The sequence below is a fragment of the Ambystoma mexicanum genome, chromosome 3p (genome assembly GCF_040938575.1).
Source record: "Ambystoma mexicanum isolate Mex_15411 chromosome 3p, UKY_AmexF1_1, whole genome shotgun sequence".
Lineage (NCBI taxonomy): Eukaryota > Metazoa > Chordata > Amphibia > Caudata > Ambystomatidae > Ambystoma > Ambystoma mexicanum.
Window position 1 is genome coordinate 219,574,040 of NC_090925.1, and position 14,696 is coordinate 219,588,735.

The following is a 14,696-nucleotide window of genomic DNA, read 5'->3' on the forward strand; positions in this document are numbered from 1 at the left end:
AATCTGGGCCCTGAATGGTTAATACAAAACTATATGTAGCAGGCTGATCGTCTATCAAACCTTAGGAGTAGGCGGTCACACAATAGATCTCCTAAGCCTTACTTGTAACTTAGCCTGCCTCTTTCCTGTCTCCAAACCCCGCTCTCCTGGGTTCAGGATCACCCTGGTGTACCTCGCTAGGAAGGTGGTAAGGGAAGGGAAGATCACGAGGTTAGGGCAGACAGGTTCCCCAAATTCCCCTAAGGAGAAAACACAAGGTTAGAGGAACTGGAGCACAAAAGGAAAGGCAGACAAAAGGTGTGTGGGTGCACAGTTCTTAAGTTGTTGTAAACTTACTTTTCCCATTCCAGTACACCAACAGGGTTTTGTGAGGTTTTTTTTTATAAAGAGGCAAACACAAGACACTATATACACCTAAAGGTACTCCTAAGCAGCTGCATTACTAAAATGTAAAACACAAAAATATAAAAGAGACCTTCAAATATTAAAAATATAACAGATTCCTTAAAAAATATATACAAGTCTATGCAGCGCACTGTATTAAAACGAATTTATAAAAGACCTTACTTGGAAGACAACCTGGCCAGGGCTGTCACAAGGTCTTTGACTGCTGCTCTCTTTTTTTGTTTTGTTGCAGCAGCAGTAAGGGGTGTGTGGGGATCTCTAACGTCTTTAAAGGGCTGGCAGTAGCCGGTGGCAGGCAGCAGCGGCAACAGTGCATGGGGCCCCCAAATGTCTTTACATGGGCTGGGCTGCATATGTCAGATGCAGCCCAGCATGCAGAGGCAGCGTGGGGAGCCCCCACACAACTCACTCCACCAGGGCCACGTCTGCCAGGTGTGTTCCACAGAGTTCTGGTGAGCCACCTGACAGGGGCTGGCCCCTTGATTTACTATCAGCCCCAGGAGGGCTCAAAACACATTGCGCCCCCCCAACTATGGGGAGCGCCAGTAATTAGAGGGGCCCAGCAGTGATTGGAAAACCACCTGAGAGGTGGCGATGCTTACAGACGCTCCACAGCTAATCTGGGGAGTGCCAGCATAAAGGCCAGGGCCGCGACGATGTTCGGGCACAGAGCAGAGCATCTGTAACCCTCACAAACTGTCAACTGGTGCTCTGCTCGTGCCAGTGACAGGACTTTTTTCTTTTAGAGCAATGGGACTCTCGCGTGCGCATGTGCGGGGATCCCTTACTCTAACTTCTTTTCTATTCACAGGTCCCCGGCGCAGCTCTCATGCCGGGGATACGATGTTCTTTTTTTTATTTTGGGATCCCCGGCACAGCTTCACGCGCCGGATATCCTTCTTCAATCTCCCCACCCAGGGGTTACATATACAATTCTACAGTCCTATACCGTAACCAAACAAACACATATTAAATTTCATAAAATATTGCAAAGGAGCAACATGTTGAATGTTCATGCAGCTTAAAGGCAGCTTATTCCTGCAAATGCTCAAATGGTTAAAACTAACATTCGTTTAGCAACCATCCACAAGCAAACACACATCGCAGATTCCTTTCTAATGCAACATGGTAACTTGCTACAAATACATCAACCAAGAAGTCCTCAAAATGGGTTAAATGATCGCATTCGTTAAATTAAGTTAACACCACCGAAACCCGCGGCCATCCACACACCATATCAAATGGCAAGACATATGTAGCTGTCCCACAAAATCCATGTTGCTCTCCTGAACATCCGTGAAGACCTGCTCACCAACCTTGACTCTAATACCCCATGCGTTCTCATCCTGCTTGACCTCTCTTCTGCCTTTGACACTGTCTGTGAGACCAGAAATAAAATAGTGAGGCTTTTACACCAGACAAAGAGAAATATACCAACACAGGCTTGTAAAGATTTCCCAGAATCTTTATTGCAAAACTGAACAGTTACAAAGCAAAGTATACAAATAGCTATTTGGCTGCCAGTACATCACAAAGAACATGGGTGAGTTCAGTATGAGCAGTGAGCAGGATTTACTAGCTGGACACTGCCGTATTTATACAAAATCTAAGAGCAATGTCCAGCCTCCTGTACGTTAATGATTCACCAGGGCTAGGGTCCGCGCCTGGGTTTTCTCTTAATTTGCATACAATATGTGTAACTTGCTCGAGATACTTTTCACAATACAAGACGTACATCTCAATACTTGTTTCTCATAGTTAACCTTAATATATTATGTTTATCCACAAGAACACTTGACAACACATTTCTTATTATACCGTTCGGTCAACATCGTTATTCATATGCATTAATGGTTTGACATTGCGGGTACACATAATCCTCTGATCCTAGGTCAACGAAGGACAAGGTCTACACGACCCGAGCATTTTGCCTGCAGGCAATTTAGACATTAACCTGTCTACAGAGGTCGAGGAGGTTAACACAAGGAATAGGCGAACACAGGCCGGCCATTTTGGGTTACAGGGTGACTTTCATGGCGACGGACCCAAAATGGCGGTGTGACCTAAGATGGCAGCATAGTTAACTAAGGTCAAGACCTAGCAATGCGGATTTCTTCGTAAAGCAACTGGGCATAGGCCAACATACATAATATAAAGGGGGAACAATATTATATCAGTTCTAACAAACCCTCCTTTTGGCCTATGCCAAGTGCTACATTACTTCTAATCGCTTTACGAGTAATTCCACATTTCAACATCTATGCATCCTGAATCATTATCTGAAATATCGATTGCCATTAAGTCGGGTACCAGAATCTCCTTCAGCACGTACTCTTTGGATACCTTATCAGGGGCATATATTTTGTGTCCTAATGCACTCGTTGCTTGTGTGCAACATCTCCCTAACGCCGAACAAATACCAGGAAGACACTGTATGCAGCAACAGAGAAACAAGATTCCTGCAACAACCAATAGGATCGAAAGCAACTTCCATCCCCATGACCGTAGGAGGTCCCAAAACCATGCACTAAGTTCCCAGCTACCCTCGGGAACATGTACCTCTGAACTTAAAACATGCAGGTTTTGGATCGCCCTAAAGATCGTAGGAGAAGAGTCTGGTACGTAAACGCAGCAAGCGGACCCCACTAATTTGCATACTCTTCCACGCTCAGCCAGGATGACGTCTAATGCCATCCGGTTCTGGAGTGCCACTAACCTTATCGTCTTTTGCTCTAGAGTCATGTTGTAGAGTATGTCAGTGGTCCGGTTGATGGTTCTCTCCATTACTCGTGCTAATCCCCTGATATTTACCGAATTTACAATTTGCCCAAAGAAAGGGAAAAAAGACTTCATTATATCCCCCAGCGTTTGTGCTGGAGTGTCCCCTTTTAGATCTCGTCGTGGACGAGCTTTCACTATTTCTTCAGTACTGGCAATAAACACCCCCGGTAAAAGGATTCCCAAATAACATGTTCTCTGCCAATCCCTAGGCAACCATGGAAATTCTACATCACCGCAAACAAAATAAACAGGCTCACCTACATACAGAGGTCTGTTCTCACTGGTTAAGTTCGCAACGTTGGCACAATTCCTAAAATCACCCATTGACCGAGTACCATTCCTCTGTATGCAGAACGAGACTGACTCGGGGCTGTGGTTGACAGAATAAGACGGAGGAGTGGCATCCTTATTGCCTATCGGAGCCATTTTAAAAGAAATCAAAGATTGGAAAGGGCGAGAAAGCTTATCAGAGGGCCTAATAGAAGCTATATTTGGCTTACTTCAATTTGAAAAGAGCGAGCATCCCAAGGGCATCAATACACGTTTTTCAAAGCTATTCAAATTGGTACCGTCAGAGTTCCCTGAGATGCTGTCATTCCACAGCCAAAGAAGAGTGCCCTAAGGGAAGCGTAGCAAGCAGTTGTCAAAGGTAAAGGATGGATATACCAACCAAGCCCTTTATCCCTGTGTTGCGGTAGACGTGAACAGATCCAACAGTTGGTTATGTTAAGGATCGCGTGAGTGGAATTCATAATGAGAAGGAGGGTGTTATTCTGGTAATTCCGTCTATGCAAAAGATCTCTAGGTGGCAAGGTATGTAGTTGCACAGAGGGAGTGGGAACAACAGATATATTTTCAACAGGTAAGAAATCATTTAAAGGGTACATTCTCTCCAGGTACCAAAACCCACAGCCAACAATCATTAAAAATCCTATTATCACCAGTGAGCAACAAAACGATTTTGGGGCCCCCATATACATTTGGTCATTGTCTCTCCTAGCCACATGTTTATCCAAAAGTCCAATATGAGCGGGTGCGGGCATTGTCATCTTCAATCGAAAAACACCAATTGTTTGTTTGCTGGCGACCAGTCGCGTGTCTTCTTAATGTCTTTCCCACAACCCTTAGCCAGCAGAACCCTTTATACAATCGGGCCAAAAAGGCAAGCCCTCAATTCCGTCAGTTACACAGCAAGGACCGTGTCTCAAACCTATCTCCTCGAGCGGAGGTTATATTTCACGGTTTCCGGTGCCAAAGAATTAGTGAATGAAGCGTCATCACTTCCCACAGGAGGTGGTGAGTGAGCGGAAGTTGGATCAGTAAACAAGTGATCCTCAAACGATGCGATTGGCGAGCAGGGAGACAAGATGGCCGTGTTGTCGGGCCTTACAATTTCTGGAACGGTCTCTGATACTCTCTTTCCCCTGCTTGCTGTTTCAGGTATGTTAATTTCAGTGTCGGAAAAGGGTTCTGCGTCTTCTGTATCGTATGGCACAGGTTGTGGGATCCGCTTGGTGTGGCTGCCGTGAATCCAATGGCGGCGTCCTCCTACCCGCACCGCAGTTTGAGTGGCCAGGAGCACCTGGAAGGGGCCCCTCCAACGAGGTGCAAGGCAAGACGACCTCTCAAATGACTTGATGAGGACCCAGTCCCCTGGCTGTAGACTATGACCAGGGCCCTCAAACCTTACTGGCAATGCCTCTCGCACCTGGTGATAAATTGAAAAAAAGGTTTTTAGTCAACTGGTTTTTAGTGCCCCCTTGTGACTGTCTTTTTTTAATATAATGGTTTTGGTAATGGTAGTGGGAGAGAAGTACATTTTCTACATCTCGCAATGCACGATTTTTAGGCAATCCCCAAATATTAGCAGGCCTCCCCATTACCACCTCAAAGGGAGAGAGCCCAGTCTTAGTTTCAAGTGTCGTTCTCATTGATAATAACACGATCGGTAAGGCGTCTGGCCATTTCAGTCTGGGGCCAGCACACGTCTTAGCGAGCTTGTTCTTGATTATGCCGTTATGTCTCTCCACTAATCCAGCACTTTGAGCATGCCTGGCGGAATGGAACCATTTATCGATCTGCAGTCCTGCGCAAATTTGCAGGATTACTGCAGCGATAAAATGTGGCCCATTATCCGACCAGAGAACTCTCGGCAATCCAAAGCGAGGAAAATATTCCTTCAGCATTGTCTTGGCCATTGTTATGGCGGTCGCGTCCCTTACAGGAAAGGCCTCAACCCACTTGCTAAACGCACAGATAATAACTAATACATATTTAAAACCATTATACAGCGTTCCATTTCAATAAAATCAAAATGGATGACCTCGAAGGGAACAGAGGGTGGGGCAAAACTTCCCCTAGGAGTCGAGGTACCTTTCCCCACATTGTGCTGAAGGCAAACCATACAATTTTGGACACAACGGTCTGCAATTTTAAGGATCTTATCATTGGCCCATACAGTATGTAACATTTTAGTTAGCTTCCGCGCACAGACATGAGTTGGACCATGGGCCATAGCAACCATCATAAGAATGTATGCATTGGGGAGCAACCACTTTCCATCAACAGTGTCTACCCAACACCCATCGCCATCCAATTCCCCTGCACCTTCAACCCATCTCTTAGTTTCCTCGGCAGTGGCATCTGCTTGAATGTCTTTTACAGAATCAATGCTTTCGCTAATAGTATGAAGATTTTCACTATTTCTTACGATACACATTTCAGAATTGGAGTCTGTGGCAGTTTGTTTAGCTATATGGTCGGCGAAAGCATTTCCTTTCCCTATATCGTCTGTAACCTTCTGATGTGCCGTGCATTTCACAACAGCTAACTGGACAGGGAGTGCAAGTGCTGAGAGTAGTCGCACAATTAAAGTGCCATGTTGTATCTTAGTTCCGTGCAAGGTCAAGAAACCTTGTTCCTTCCAAAGTCTACCGAAGTGGTGAACCACCCCGAAGGCATACTGGCTATCCGTGTATATGTTCACTGTAAGCCCTTCGGATAGTTCACAAGCTCGAGCCAAAGCTATAGGTTCTGCGGCCTACGCAGAATTATGCGGGATTCTTTTGGACTCCACAATCGTGCTTAAGGTAGTGACGGAATAAGCAGCTGTGGATGTTCCATTTGGGAGTTTGAAACAAGAGCCATCGCAAAACAGCTCTCCTTGAGGATTATTCAGAGGTGTATCTGACAAATCGATTCTCCCCTTAGTTTCCTGTTCTGTAGCGTAAAGGCAATCATGTGACATTTCGTCATCATCAACAATAGTATTTTGTGGGACGGGTAAAAGTTCAGCTGGATTTAATACACAACACCTCTGAATTTGGATGTGGGGTGCAAACAGGATTAACTCATATCTAGTTAATCGTGCGGAGGTGAGGTGTTGCGTTTGAGTTCTGTTCAATAAAATATCCACAGAGTGAGGTACCATTAGGGTTAGCGCATGGCCCATGACCATCCCCTCACTCTGCTTCACAGACGCAGCAGCAACAGCGCGCAGACATTTCGGCAAAGCGCATGCAACAGGATGAAGGGCGGACGAGTAGTAACGGCACGGCCTACTCTTCCCTCCATGTTCCTGTGTTAACACAGCCAAAGCACATCATCACATTCATGCACATACAGCACACAGGCCTTGTTATAATTTGGAGTTCCCAAAACCGGAGTTGAACATAGCGCAGTCTTGAGTAATTCAAATGCCGTTTGATGATCCAAAGTCCATGGCAGTGGCAAAGAAATGCCCTCTCTTGTCAAAGCCAGCAATGGTTTAATCGTTAACGAAAAATTAGGGATCCACAATCTACAGTAAGAAGCCATACCTATGAAGGCTCTAAATTCTTTCTGTGTTTTTGGGACAGACATACCAGAAATAGTCTTTATCCGTTCCGGTGTCAACCTTCTTCCCTCCTTTGACAGGAGATAGCCTAAATAGGCGACCTCCTCACAACAATATTGGAATTTCTTAAGTGAAGCTTTATGACCATGTTCCACTAAATGACCAAGCAACAATACAGTGCCCTCCTTGCAGGCGCTCTCAGAATCCGCAGCCAAAAGAAGATCATCGACATATTGAAGCAGAGCGCACGTAGGAGGCAGCTCGAGAGTATCAAGCTGTTCCTTCAATGCTCTACTATAGATACTAGGACTCTCAGTGTACCCCTGCGGTGCACGAGTAAATGTGAACGAGCGCCCACCCAGGGTAAATGCAAACAAGTACCTGCTATCCTTATGTATAGGAATGCTGAAAAATGCATTCTTGAGAACGATCACACTGAAGTGAGTGGCAGAAGCCGGAATCATAGTAAGAATTGTCATTACATCAGGTACAATGGGAAATTGAGGAGCCACAATCTTGTTAATAGCACTTAAATCGATAATAAACCAAAAAGGAATTACATTATCACCTTTCTTATAGACGGGCAAAATTGGGCTATTACAGAGGCTACCAGTAATTTCCTCAATTACACCACTACGAACAAAATCAGAAACAATACATTTAAGCGCTTGCTCGCCTTCAGCTGAAATTTTATACTGGGGAATGCGGGGCAAAGACACACCATGCTTCAAAACAATTTTAACGGGTTCAATTTGCAAAAAACCAACATCATTATCATCGATCGCCCACAAGCATTCCGGAATATTACCAAACTCTGGCGGCAAAGGTCGGGTCAAGAACTTATGAAACAGACGCTTGCTGTGGTGAAATCGTTAAACGAACTCCATCCGGAGAACAATGTATCACTGCATTCAATTCTTTCAACAAATTCAACCCCAGCAAATTCTCTCCACAGTTTGAAGTAAGAAGGAACCACGACGAACAAAATCAGAAACAATACATTTAAGCGCTTGCTCGCCATCAGCCGAAATGTTATACTGGGGAATGCGGGGCAAAGACACACCATGCTTCAAAACAATTTTAACGGGTTCAATTTGCAAAAAACCAACATCATTATCATCGATCGCCCACAAGCATTCCGGAATATTACCAAACTCTGGCGGCAAATGTCGGGTCAAGAACTTATGAAACAGACGCTTGCTGTGGTGAAATCGTTAAACGAACTCCATCCGGAGAACAATGTATCACTGCATTCAATTCTTTCAACAAATTCAACCCCAGCAAATTCTCTTCACAGTTTGAAGTAAGAAGGAATGGACACTGGTCCGTGAAGGGACCCACTGTAATCGGTACCGGCAAAGAGACCGGACAAACTACAGGTGTGCCAGAAAACCCTACGGAGACGTTGGATTGCCCTGACAGTGGAATGTTTGGAACCCGTGAATGGTCAATGGAACACTTCTGTGCTCCTGTATCTACCAAAAATAGATGCTTCCTATTTCCCACTACCATCTCAACGTAGGGACCTTTCTGATGAACGGGAATAGGCGTTGGTTCCAAACCCTGCTCCGGGCAGTCCTAACGAAACAAAACGTCGTCAAAGGGAATCTCTTCAGAGAGATAAGCAGCAGAAGGATGATCAAAAATATTTCTACTATCCGCACTCGATACCTGTTTGTCCTGAGAGAAAGGTTGCTGTGATTCTGGTGCGAACTGACCTCTAACGAAGCCTCCCGGTCCTGGGCGACCTCTGGGTCGTCTACCCATGTTTCCAAATGACCTCTGTTGCAGGGCCGGACATTGTGCACGCCAATGTCCTTCCTGTCGGCAATAGGCACACTGGTTAATGGTTACAGGACCCAAGGGCATGCTTCCTTGAGGGGCATACTGACCCCTAAACTGCGTACCACCCCATCTAGGACTTCTAACGATTTGTTGTAATAACACTTTCGTCTTCAAGTCCCCTTTCTTTCTTTCAACTCTTTCCTTCTCGGTATTAACACGATTCTCATAGTACTGAGCCATATGCAGTACTTGTGATTGAGACTTCGCCTGCCAAGCGCTCTCAGAAGACATAATTTGTGCCTGAATGTCAGGCAATAATCCGCGCACAAATTTATCGACAAATAATCTTTTCCCTGACTCCGTGCTCAAATCCTGTCCACTAAAATCCGAGAATACTTGTTCGAATCGTTTAAAAAATTCGGTAGCATCCTCTGATTTATTTTGGACACAGGCAGTGAGCCTATCCCAGATGATTCTCTTCTCGGGGACTATGGTTTTCAACTTTGCAACTATCCTATCGGGTAAGGTCAGTATCACCTGTGCCGGTCGTTCTCCCGCTGGTCTGTCTCTATCGAATCCAACTATATTACCCCATGTGTCTCCTAACCCCGGTACATCATCAATATTTCTAATCTGTCTCCATAGATCAACGGGCAGGAGTACGGGGAATAATAGATCGATATGACTCAAGGTGAATGCTGACGACCGTAGGACCGACTCTATTTCTTTATAGAACCCTCTCGGATTCTTTCTAATGTCGGGAATGGATTGTTTTATGGTGTTCACCTCCTGTCTCGAGAAAGAGATGTGAACAAACTGTGACACATAATGTGCGGGAATGTCGTGGGCAACTATACCTGCTTGGGCATTAGCTGGAACTTCGACCTTTGGGAAAAACGTCGGCGGAACCTCTCTCATAGGCAACTGAGACGTTGGCAACTCCGAACGCTTGCTGATTAACAAGGCTAAATCGAGCGCTAAGGCAGTCGAAGAAGTGCTAGGCGAAAAGGCTCTTTTATAAATACCCAATAATTCTGCGGGACAACAAATCTTATTTTTCACACATTCTTCCTATAGGTATTCTACCATGACCTGTATTATTTTCTTTTGCATATCTGGTGTATACTGACTATAAGTATCATATACTACATCAGGAGTTATTGACATATCTGAAATCCACCTGATCGCATCTTTTGTACAGATCCGCATTTCCTCATTCATCGACTCTCGTCGAGGAGAAAATCGTTTCTGTACAAACACAGCGTCCAAATTATCTCTATCTATTTCCTCATTTCTTAACCTCTCCAACTCCTTCCTATATTAAAAAATCCCCTCAACATGCTTATGAACTTTCTCGGCAGTATCCCTAGTCAATGCTAAGGTATTCAGTTCCCGTAACCCTTGTGGAAGGTACACATCACCTAATCTATCCCACATTATAATCAAATGATTCCCCAAACCCTCAATAAAAACGTTTGTCTCAGGAATACTTTTCAGGTTTTGAAGTGCAGAAAAAATATCATTTTGTTCACCCTTCTCCATACAGTGTTTAGCCCATGCAATCAACTCATTCTTTTTCTCCAAGGGAACAGTATTACAACCCTCGATCCCGCTCCCTGATCTACTACAAGCGGCATAGAACCACTTGGAACATCCTGGTCATCAACAAGCGAAGGCAAAGGTGCAGGCAAAGGAGTAACAACTGGAGTAATAACAGGCAGAACAGTAGGAAGAACCGGAGGAAGCATAGGAGGAGGAACAGCAGCAGGGAAAGGCAAAGCACCTAGAGGAGGAATATACAGAGGTGGCGCAGAAGCACCAGGCCTACGCAAAAGTTTATCGATCAACTCATCAGATGCATGAAAGTCTTTTGATGGATAGATCTTCTGGGTTTCTAATTGGAACGCTCTGTCCGCATTTCTAGCTGAATCCAATTGTTTGTTTTTGTCATACGACAGCGCCTTTTCAGCATTCGTCATATGTCTGCGTACATGCTTTTCCCTACTCTTTAGTTGCTATAAAGCTTCAACTTTCCAACTTTGTAATGCATCAAATGCTGCAGGCCTAGCCTTTTTCCTAATCAATATCGATTCTAAATACTCTAAGCGAGGGACTTCGAAACTACCATTGATCGGCCACCGGAGTTTAGAATTATGTCTGGTTTGTCTGTGCCAAATCTCATTAAACGCTATACTACCAAAACCTTTCTTACAGTACATAGTACATGCCGGGGACCCCTCCTGTGGTGCCGGACGGCTAAATTCCAAATATTGCCTGTTTCCACAGAATAAAACCCTGAAGCGGACAGACAATTTCTCAGGCATGTCAGAATACTGATGTTACCTGGTCAATAATTGTGCTCGCGAGTACAATGCTCCAAATTCAAATTGTCAGGGTTAAATTAGGAGTCAGGGCATGACCCACCTGACCAAAGGACTGGGAGGCCTGATCGGGTTACTAAGGACAAACTAAGGACCCACGTGTTTGGTGATTTCGGTAAATTTACCCACCTCGATATATGGACCCTCGTCAAGACGACGCCTCGTACTCCAGCTCACCTACTTGAGAAATTTGCGTCTCTTTCAGTCGGGCCCGTTTTGTCACCGTCCGATCCCAGTCCGATAGCCGCAGCAGTTCTCGACGAGACAAAGTCAATCTTGAGGATCCCTATTCGAGACCAGAAATAAAATAGTGAGGCTTTTACACCAGACAAAGAGAAATATACCAAAACGGGCTTGTAAAGATTTCCCAGAATCTTTATTGCAAAACTGAACAGTTACAAAGCAAAGTATACAAGCAGCTATTTGGCTGCCAGTACATCACAAAGAACACGGGTGAGTTCAGTATGAGCAGTGAGCAGGATTTACTAGCTGGACACTGCCGTATTTATACAAAATTTAAGAGCAACGTCCAGCCTCCTGTACGTTAATGATTCACCAGGGCTAGGGTCCGCGCCTGGGTTTTCTCTTAATTTGCATACAATATGTGTAACTTGCTCGAGATACTTTTCACAATACAAGACGTACATCTCAATACTTGTTTCTCATAGTTAACCTTAATATATTATGTTTATCCACAAGAACACATGACAACACATTTCTTATTATACCGTTCGGTCAACATCGTTATTCATATGCATTGATGGTTTGACATTGCGGGTAGGCATAATCCTCTGATCCTAGGTCAACGAAGGACAAGGTCTACATGACCCGGGCATGTTGCCTGCAGGCAAGTTAGACATTAACCTGTCTACAGAGGTCGAGGAACAGGGGAACCTGGGGAACCTGACTTTCATGGGGATGGATACAAAATGGCAGTTTGACCTAAGATGGCAGCTTAGTTAAGCTAAGGTCAAGACCTTGCAATGCGGATTTCTTCGTAAAGCAACTGGGCATAGGCCAACATACACAATATAAAGGGGGAACAATATTATATCAGTTCTAACATGTCAACCATGCCATCCTGCTCAACCGTCTCCTTGATGACCTGGGTATGACCTGGGTATCACTGGTCAGGCTCTGAAATGGCTGACTTCTTTCCTCTCCAATCGACCCTCCCAGGTCCAACTAGGTCTTTCCTCTCGACATCTTTTTCTCTACCTGTGGTGTCCCCCAGGGATCTAACCTCTCTCCCTGGCTGTTCAACCAATACCTGGCACTCCTTGCCCACCGCATCGCCGCTCTCTGTCCCAACTTTCAGTGCTATGCAGACGATACCCAGCTCATTTTCAGGCTACCCTTGGCCTCCTCCTCTCCTTCCCTCATCTCTGACTGTCTGTCTGCCATCCAGGAGTGGTGTGCCACCAACGACCTCTGCCTTAATGCCAGTAAGACTGAGATTCTACTTATCGGCACACCCACTCCTCCTTCCCTGCAGCTCTCTGGCCAGCCTCTCTTGGCCCTATTTCTACTCCCACCTGCAAGTCTAAAAACCTCGGGGTCATCTTCGACTCTGCTCTCTCCTTCTCCCCTCACATCTCTGACTTCTCTAAGAAGTCACACTACCAGCTGCACCTCCTTAGAGGTATTCTTCCCTTCCTCTCCTTCCCCCAGAAGCTCACCGTCTCCCTGAAACTCGAGCAGAACCATCTCCGGTTCCGGAAGTACCTCAAAACCTTCCTCTTTGCCTTTGCTTTCTCTCCCCCTCTTTCCTGCTGATTTCCTGACTTCACCTGCTCGGGTTACCTGGCCACCCTTTATGATCTCTGGCCCAGGCCCCGTCAATTGCCCACTTGCGCTGCCTCCCTGGCAACCACTGCACCTGGGGACCATTGTTCTGCATCCCTACTGTCCCCCTACCAGCACTTTTGTCTGCACTTCCTTGCACTTGCCACCAGCTGGCCGTTTATTTATTTTCTTATTTATTCCACTTTTTCCCATTTACTGCACTTTCCCCTCTCCCTTCCCCGCGCACTTTTCCTTTTCCCCCCTTCCTATGCATTTGCGCGATCTGAATGACACTTGGCCTAGTAGGATCGTTGTCTGTCCTCCCTTTGTTCCCCCCCTTGCCTTGTCACGCCTTGAAACGCTTGTGTATAGGCGCGTTATAAATGCTATACATATCATATCATATCATATCATGTGGAACACTTATTGTGATTCCTCAGCCAACATAAAATAAACTGTAAAAAACAACATGACTAAATTCTTTGCTTTCGCTGAGGAGACAGCGCCCAGCCTGCCACCTATCTGGGAAATAATGGACCACAGAAAGGAATCTTCAAAACGTAATTAGACCCCCACAAACTCTGTGCACACCAAAGCGCCGTAAAGTAACCTCGTACAGGTAACGGCTCAGTGCCTTGTCACTGCGCTTTCATATCTTAGATCACATTCACTATATCCTGCTTCTTGCTCAAAAATAGGTTTCCCTCCAAAAGAATCAGTGTTACTGGCGTTTTTAAGTGACAACCACCTTTCCCACATCAACAATCTTAAAACGATCAAACTTGATGCCCCGAATTCCCCTTTCTCATTGACATGCAATCTTAAAGGGCGCTCTTCGAACCGTGCCACTCACCCTCAGCTAAACCCTGCCAAGGTTGCAGTAGTACAATCAATAACCCCTACATCCATTACCCCCACTGATGTTTTACTACTTACTGAGTCATCATTTAGAACAACGGTCCCTGACACGCTGCTTCTCCCCCAGGTCAAACGGGGATTTACTGCCGCCGACTCACAAAAAGGAGAACCACAACTACTTGCATGCCCCAAGTCTAAGATAACCAGTGGAAATACTAGACCCCTTCCTATCGGAAATAAGACAAGCTTGAAAATGGCTCCCTTCAACACCAGATCCCTTAGTAATCATGCCCGAGATATTCATGATCTGATCATTGACAATGACCCAGATCTACTATGGCTCACTGAGACCTGGATCTCGGATGCCAGTGGCCCAATCATTGATATTGCAGTCCATGTGGGGTTCACAATCTTCTGTAAAAATCGCGACCAAGGCCACAGAGGAGGAGTGGCCTTTATTGCCAAAACTGAATTGGGCCTCTTCTCCTCATCCTGCTCCTGTCAAGGTTGTGAGATTCTCTTAGTTAAAATGAATCCAACACACCCTTGCTGTATCAGCTTTGTTTTAATCTACCGGCCACCATCATCCTTGCCTGACTTTAATGAAGAAATCATTCACATTCTCAACAACCTTGTTGGCCCAAATCGGGCGACACTGTTTTTGGGTGATCTGAATCGCTGGCGTGCAAACAAGCTAGACGAAGAAGCAATTGAGTCTGAATACGCGCTGTCCAACATCCACTTCCAGGTTCAAAACAACGAACATACTACAGGGAAATCAACATTCTGCGCTGGGTGGTTACTAACAACCTCAATACTATCATGGATCATACCAAACCAATAATATGGTCAGACCATCATCTTAT

At 45.3% G+C, this 14,696-nt stretch overlaps 1 long non-coding RNA gene across 1 annotated transcript in view; it reads right to left on the reverse strand.

Moving 5' to 3' along the window:
- Positions 1 to 1,849: 1,849 nt before the first annotated feature.
- The window catches only part of LOC138580283 (uncharacterized), a 166,528-nt gene continuing 153,681 nt past the window's right edge, over positions 1,850 to 14,696 (reverse strand). Inside the window, exons 2-3 of the long non-coding RNA XR_011304224.1 lie at positions 11,317 to 11,473; positions 1,850 to 4,894 (exon numbers count right to left, since the gene is read on the reverse strand). This is a non-coding gene — a long non-coding RNA (uncharacterized lncRNA). The remainder of the gene's footprint in view (positions 4,895 to 11,316; positions 11,474 to 14,696) is intronic.